This window comes from Aquila chrysaetos, chromosome 10 (genome assembly GCF_900496995.4).
Source record: "Aquila chrysaetos chrysaetos chromosome 10, bAquChr1.4, whole genome shotgun sequence".
NCBI lineage: Eukaryota > Metazoa > Chordata > Aves > Accipitriformes > Accipitridae > Aquila > Aquila chrysaetos.
The window spans coordinates 35,978,043-35,986,247 of record NC_044013.1 but is presented as its reverse complement, the minus strand read 5'-3'; positions in this window follow the sequence as shown (position 1 = coordinate 35,986,247).

Here is an 8,205-nt window from a genome sequence, read left to right as displayed (position 1 = left end):
ACCGTCCCGCTTGCCGATCCGCGTGCCCTGCGGTTTTCTTCCGAAGCACCGCAGAAAACCTTGGTGGCACCGGGACGTGCCGGTTTCTGCAGGGCGATACGGTGGCCGCAGACTGCTGTGGCTGTTCAACGCCCGTGGCCGTGGTCTTACCCACGTGGGTGGGGACAAATTGGTTTGGAAATGCCAACAGTGCTTTATGATGGCAAGCAACACCATTTTGGGGTGAGAGCTCCATCTTTATTGTGGTTTTAGCACTGCTTTAGGAATAACAAAGAACTGTATTGAATAGATTTGCCCAACACAAAATACTTCTTTGTTTACAGCTTCCAAGAGCAGAAGAAATCATGCCTTCTGATAAATAAAACTAGAAATACACCCAGATCCTCTCTATTTCCTCTATAAAATGAAACGCTGTCTCCTTGCTCGCATCCCCGGCCTCACACCCCGCGACGCACGTGGTCCTGGTGTGAGAACAGCCTTTGTGCCCGGCTTTTGTTTACCACTACAGCTATCCCAAGGAGAGCGCCCATAGACAAGGGCAGTTTATTCCTCTTTTCGGATAATGGTGCATTCATTCTTCTGAGGAGGCTCGCCATCATCTCTGGAGAGCTGAGCAGCGGGTTTTTGCTTTGTTTTCTGCATGACGCCAGCTTTGGGGAGACAATTTGAGTAAAAAAGTACAGAATGCAAGAGAATATTGAAGTAGGTCGTGGGTCCCAAAGTGGTTTTTCAGCTATTGCTACCATTTCTTATCAATAGTCTGGAGGTGTCTAGAAATGCTGTGGGGCATCACCCAAGCCAAGCAGGACTATCGGATCTCTGGGTACAGGTCAGAGTGGAGCTACCTGCTCATCCCGGACACGTTTTGAGTGATGCTGCTATGTTTGGGTTGGATGTATGGATCCTCTAACCTGGAAAAAATACTAGCCCTTGGGTACAACTGGATTCTCACGGACAATATTGAACACAAGCCTGGACCCGAAGAAGCACTTATGTGCCTGGAAGCTGGTCTGGTTTCTCCAGATACATCATATGGCCTAATAAAAAATATTGCCTCTCCATACAAACCTTACGACACTTAACTAGTAATTTGCATAAATACAGCAGGTCCTCAGCTAGTCCAAATCACTGCAGCTCTGCCGATTTACGGTGACTGTGTTTTTGCCCCAGACCAAGCAAATACTGATTTATTCCTGTCAAAGCACCATAGCAATAAATACATTTCACAACACAGATGATTTCCTTCCCCATCACAGGTCAGAACACAATATTCATAATGCTGTAAATTCTTCAGAATAGTGATCTGGACATAATATTTATCTGCAGTGTATCCAGCCCCTTTTTGGGCTCCGATGCATAGATCAGCACCCTTCGCATCACGTAATTCTTCTTTTTTACAGAGCGGGCAGCGGTGGGATGAAGGTTAGGTGGTGAACGGCTAGAGTTAGAAGCTTCTGGCGTGCAGCCCAGGCAGCTGGAGGTGTCATCTGGCTGCCCATCACTAAATGCCCTTCTCCCACCTTTGCCTGGTACCTATAGACACCCCTCAGCAAGAGCCCAGACGGCTGCTGGGTTGGGAAATCACAAAGACCCAAAGGATGCGGGTCTGTTCTGCAGATGTCCCAGAAAAGCCTAATAACCCCAATTCCGCCTACAGTATTAAAAATATTCCAGCGCGTTCAGATGTGCCACTTTGTTAATTCCTGCGGCCTGGAAGATGAGTCCTTCTCTTCACATTTTCTTGCCTTCCCCGTTACGTCTCGTCAATGCCTTGTGACACCGCAAGGAAAGGCAGTAAATTCTCTTTGACTTGGAGGTTCGCTTGAGTTAGCTGCTGACTGCTCCAAAAATGGATCCAAAAATCCTCACCCCTCTCTTACTGTGGGAGAGTGCCGGGAGTCCCTTGGCATTTGCTTGCTTGGAGCGAGGGGGATGCCCGGCGAGGGGGATGCATGGTACAGGTTCCCCAGCCTGTCCCCACACCGAGGGCAAGGGTTGTCACTGTTGGTACGCAGGCATGCCGGCAGCACCTTACGTCAACAGCAAGCAGTGACCCAGTGCTTGGGGTCCTGCGTGTCTTCAGCCGGTGGGTGGCAAAGCCGGGCAGAGCCGGGGACACAGGGTGGCATTCCCCGGGGCTGGTGCGCGGAGCTGGGATGGGTGCCGTCCCTGGGATGATGGGTGCCATCCCTGGGATGATGGGTGCCGTCCCTGGGATGATGGGTGCTATCCCTGGGGTGCTGCCCTGGCTCCTGGACAGCCCAGGGATTTCCAGTCCTGCTGCCTGGGCGGCTGCTGCTCAGGTTGCCCTGAGGAAGGTGCTGCCTGCCCAGGGGAGCAGTTTTCCAGCTTTTGCAGTTGAGCATGTGAAAAACAAACTGAGAAAACCTCTGGCTTTGGTGTCCCCATCCCCACAGGCTGCAGGACAGCAGTGCCCTCGTGTCCTCCCTGCCTGACCCCTTGCTGGGCAGATTGCCTGGCCCCAGCATCCCAGCACCCCGACAGCCTGGCCCCTTTTCCACCTTGCTGTTCCAAGTCTGGCTGTGTGACACGGCAAGGGAAGCATCCCAGGAACAGGCCAAGGGCATCCCTTCTCCCCCCACACCCACCAGCAGCGCTCCCCAGCCTGCCATGGTGCAGGCTTGGTCCCAGCCCAGCACCCCTCCACCCTGCCAGGCACAGAAGCTGGGGGGTCCCAGCAGCCCCGAGGAAGGACCCCGCAACCAACACCGGCGTGAGCTCAGGGCTGCACCAACCCTCCCCAAAATGCCCCGGAGCCAGGACGCTGCCTCACCTGGGGCACGAGGTGATGGAGGGGCCTTGGCTGACGGCGCAGCCGGCGATGAGCCCACCCGACCGATGGTGCTTTGAAGGGGAACTTCCTTCCCCCCGTCTGCGGAGCCGCAGCGCTTTGTACTCAGCCCTGGCCTTTCATCTCAGGCTTTCAAAGCACTTCCCAAGCCCAAATTAATTCTGCTGCGGCAGCTGCCCTCTTGCGCTGTTTAGCATCAGCCCTGCCATGAAGCGGGGCTGCCCGTACCCCTCGGGGTACACAGCCAGGCTTCCAGGGATGATTTTCCCTTGGACCACCTCAAACCACCTAGACGGGATGGGAGGGCAGCGCACGGTGCTTCCCACCCTCCCCTTATCCCTAATACCCGAACAAGCACCGTGGCACTGAGAACTGCAGCAATGCCCATGCCGTGGCCGCCTCCACTCGGAATATCCACCCCCCCACCTTTCTCCCAGCCCCAGGGAAGATGCTCCCACGCAGGACGTATGCCCGTGGGAAGCCGGGATGCCCTGGGGTGGCTGGGATGTCAGCCCTCACCCTGGGTGCTGGGGGGGAGCTGGGGGGACCTGGGGTACAGGACCCCACCAGGGAGCCAGCGGGAAGGTGGGCCGGGGCCAGGCAGGCACACCGCCTCCCCGCTGGGCTTTAATAATTAAGCAGGCGCGTCGGGCTCAGATGGCAGCTCTTATTTAAGGAGCCGATATAAATACCGCCCAGACGGCACTTATGGAGCACCTAAAAAAAGCCCTGGCTGCCTCAGTCCCTCCAGAAGCAGCTCCGAGCTCTGTGGGGCTGGTGGGCAGCATCGGGCAGGGTGGTCACCAGCCTTCTGCGGGGACGGGGCTGCCCCGGGCTTTAAGCATGAGAGGTGGCAGCATGTGGGGCCAAGCCTCCGGACACCGCCCGTGCCTCAGTTTCCCTCTGCAGCAGGGACCTGCCTCGACTCTTTGTCCTGCGTGGTGGCAGGGGTGTTGGGGAACCAGCACAGGGCTGGGTGCTCAGCCCCGTGCCCTGGGTTGGTGGCACTGAGTGGGAGCTGGGGGGGGGGTCTCTGCCAGCCCACCCCCCCCACCCCTCCCGGTGCCAGGGGAAAGCCACCCCATGTTCCAGCAGCTGCCAAGTGCCTTTGTATGTTTGTGCTGGCAGTGAGTGGCCCCCCAGCCCCGCTGTGCTCCCCTGGTCACAGCTACCCGGGGACACCCCTCCGGCACTGGGGTCGGGGACATTCGTCCTCCAAGGAGAGCTCCGTCCTCCCTCCTCCCTGCGCAGGGTCCCTGGGACCCCCACCCCAGAGCTGCCCCATCCCTATTGCAGGGGAGGGGGCCAGGAGAGGTGCAAGAAGGGCCAGGAGCACCGAGACAGCCACGACCTGGGGCACGGTAGGACCCCCCCCCCAGCCTGGGCATCACCCCCACATCATCATCCTGGACCCCCAGGAGCAGGTGAGGAGCTGGAGCGTGCTGCGGGCAGGAGGGACGGGGCTGTCACATCGTCCCCATTGCAGGCGGGCGGCAGCGAGCCGCTTGCTGCAGTCCTGCTCACCGGCTCTGCAGCGTGACTCAGCACAGGCTCACCCAGCTCCCAGCCCCACCACCGCAGCCCCTTCCCCCAGCCCTGGGAGGGGGGGGGGGGCACATGCTCCCCACCTTGCCACTGCCCTCCCATGGCCCCCGTCACCCCCAAAGCCACCCCCCGGACCCCTGTTCCCACCCAGCCCCGTCCATCCCCACCCCAGGACCGCTGGCTGCTCCTCCAGCCCCAGCGCAGGCAGGGACACCCCCCCCCCCTCCCCACTCCAGGACCCAGTCAGGGCTCCAAGCTATGGGGAACGGTGGGTGTCAGCCTGCCTGCACCCAAGCACCTCCGCCGTGCCCTTGGGCAGGGGTCGGGCAGGGTGCAGGATCTGGCCCCGTGGGTCTCCCTGCCCAAAGCCCCGGCTCAGGGTTTGGGGAGCTGAGCACCGACTCCTGCTATGGCACCTCCCCAGGCGAAAGGATTTGGGTTTTTTTCCTGGGGGATGGAACAGAAAGAGATGCCAGGGGCACATGGGAAAGTGTCCAGATTTTTAAAGGGATTTTTGGAGCCCCACTTTTGGGGTGTTTGGAGCCTGCCAGGATCAGCTTCTCGCAGCATTTCTGTGCACGTCCCCTCTGGCCGTGACCTGGAGGTTACTGGGAGGTGAGGAGGGTGGCCGGAGAAAGCAACTAGCACTGGGGGAGGAGGGCTGAGCACCCTGACTGTCCCCTCTAACTGTCCCCCCGACCCCAGGCACAAAAGCACTTGCGGGGCAGGACCCCACTCTCTGCTTGTGCTGTGACCCAGGGATGGGTGTCCTTCTGCTGTGACAGCAGCACGTGGCATGTCCCCATCCCCGGGACGGGGGACAAGGGGGCTGTTTGGGCCGTGCAGCCGGGAGCACCCATCCTGCACCCTGATGGCTGCATCCAAAAAGATGCTAACCAGATTAAACCAAAGGCACAGCCGGAGGCAGAGTGCCCAGGCACGGCCGGACCCTCACTCCCACCCGGAGAGCCCCTCACCCGTGGGGTTCTCTGGTGGCATTGCCATGGGAAGCACGTTGCCAGCATTGCTGCCAGCTAATTGCTTTCCTGCCTCTCTCTAAATGCAAGCGATGGCAGCGAGGCGGCAGCGAGCTGGCTTTTGCCAGCGTTCGGCAGCCCACGTGGGGTGGCTCCTGCCAGGGGAATGAAATAAAATTAAAAGCAAAAAAAAAAAAAAAAAAAAAAAAAAAAAAGGAAGGCAGAGAGGAGGAGATGATGGATGGGAGGATTTGCAACCGTGGCCGTTTACCCTGGCGGAGGGAACCCTTGAGCCTGCAGGCGCAAGGAGAGGCGCAGGTCTGCTGGCGCCCACGGGCCATGGCCACGCAGCCCCCCGGCACGACACGGGCACGGCGTGGAGAGCAGTCGGCCTCGCGGTCCCCCCAGCCACCCCGCTCCCTTTGCCAGCGGACTAATTGCGCCAGTGACTTTGCAGTTCCCAAAATAGCTCCTGGCTCCGGCGAGGTGACGTCAGCGGGAGCCGCGGCGGCAGGCCTGGCAAGAGCGGGGAAGGAGGACGCTGCCCGGCGTGGGGTGCGCTGAACGGCTCCTGCACCCCACCGCGGTCCTGCTGGATGACCTCGGCACCCTGGGCCGTGCTCCCAAGGGAACAAGACTTGCTGTGCCGCAGGGATGCTGCAGGGAGACCTGGTCCTCATCCATCCCGTCAGAGGAGGAGGTGGTCCGAGGCTGTCCTTGCCCTGCATCCCCGCCACGTGCGTCCCCACATCCCCGGGACCCCCCACCGCAGGGGATGGGACGGGCTGCCCCGGCGGGGGTAAATCCGCCCCTCGGTGCCCCCCGTGGGGTAAGGTGTGCCCCCAGCCAGGGCAGCCGGGTCCTTGCAGCTCCCCGAGGTTGCCAAGGGGTGAGCCAGGGCCACCGTCCCAGGTGCCCCCGGGGAAACTGAGGCACACAGGGGGGGATGCAGAGGCGACAGGGAGAGCAGGGGTGGGCACGGCGAACCGGGGAGCGGAGCGCAGCCCAAGGTCACCCAGGTGGTGCTGGGTACAGCAGAGCCAGGGATGCTCTCCGGGCCAGGGCTGCCTCCGACAGTGACTCACCCCTGTGCCGGTGCCCAGCTCCTCCGGTTACAGGCGCAGACAGGATTGCCTTAACGGGGCACGGCGGGTAGCGGGGCTGGCCTGGCCCAGGAAGGGCACCCCCGGGACCGGGCACCGACCCACGGGCTCCTCCAGCCATCCCCGCGCTCTGCAGCCTCCTCCCACAAGCAGTGCATCCTCCATATCACGTCCCAGCCAGCAACACTGCTTGTACTGGTCTCATACTGGTCCCGGAATGGGATCCCCATCCCTCCCAGCACAGCTGGGGGGGATTTAACCATGAGTGCCCCCTTGCCTGCCCCAGTTCCCGGGGAGCAGAGCTCCCGAGCCCCATGCCAGCACTCGGCCGGAGGGCCGGCTTATTATTCTGAAACGTGGCGAAATAATTAAAGCCTCCTCCATTTCCCCTTGCTCATTTGTGCTCCTTCAGCCTGGATTAATGGGTCTCCTCTCCCCAGCACAGACTCATTCCTTATTCCTAATAGCCCATAAATCCTGGCCCCAAAATAACCCCAGCTTTTGCCTGGACCTGCTGAAATATTTATTCTCTCCCCACTGCCACCCCCCGTGCTGTCCGCTCTCCAGGGATGGGGAGAGGAACTAATCGATGGCATCGACCGGTGCGGAGCCGCAGCTGCTCCGGGCACAGAGAAACAGCTGATGTCGGCAAGACGAGAAGAGCTGGGCAGGCACCGTGGCTTCTCCCGGCTCCCACGCAGCCGCCGCGGCCTGGCTGTGGTCCCGTGGCGGGATGCTCTCGCACCAGCGGCATCTCCCCCCACGCTGGTACCCTGCTCCAGGGCCAGAGCATCCCTCCCACCGTGCTGGTACCCTGCTCCAGGGCCAGAGCATCCCCCCGTGCTGGTACCCTGTTCCCACCCTGCCTGTCACTCCCTGCTCCCATGGAGATGATGCCCAGCTTGGGCATGGGGTGTCAGGGAGGGATCCCTGTGGATCCCAGTACATCCCAAGCTGGCTTTGGGAGAAAAGGCTGGAAGACAAGGGAGGAGGCTGCTGTCTCTCCTGGCTGGAAACCCTTTGCTTGCCAGATTGCAGGTCGTGGAAGGGAGAAGCCCAGGGAGAGCAGGACCTGCTCTTCCCAGCCTAAAGCGAAGAGGAGCAGGGTGTGGGGTAACGCCAAAAACCAGCCCAGCTTTGCCGGCTCCAGGCACAGTCCCCAAGGAAAACAGGGAAAACCCAGCCAGCCTTTCTTATCATCGTCCCCGCCACACCCCACGAGGCAGCAGCCTCCAGAGCAGCTCCTGGCCACCAGCCCCCTTCCCACCTCCCACAGCCACGGCAGGGGGGGAGCAAAGCTGGCAGAGCCCGTGGTACCCTCTGACCCATCCCCAGCTGGTGTGGGCTGTGGGGGGGGGGTTGGGGGCTGTCAGGGACAGCTCTGTCCCCCCCTCCTGCTCCCGGCAGGACCCAGGCATCGCCCAGCTGTCCCGGAGGCAGGAGGCGAGGTGGGAGGCAGTGATGGCAGTGGGGGGGGTGAGGAGGCAGCGGGGTGGGCAGCTGAGCACGCAGGACCTGGGAACACAGTATAAGGAGAGGTTTTCTTCACATCCCACATCCCTGCCCTCTCCCAGGGTCCCAGCAAGCCCATGTCCAACTGTGCCATCACGGCCTGCCTGGAAGATGCTTCCGTGCCTCAGTTTCCCCACTGGTGGAAATCTGGACTGGGAGCAAAGTGCTGGGAAAGCCCTGCCCATGGGAAGTGGTGGAGAGGCAGCCAACATCAGCCTGATGCTGGCCACCAGAGCACGGGGCCAGGGCCACCCGA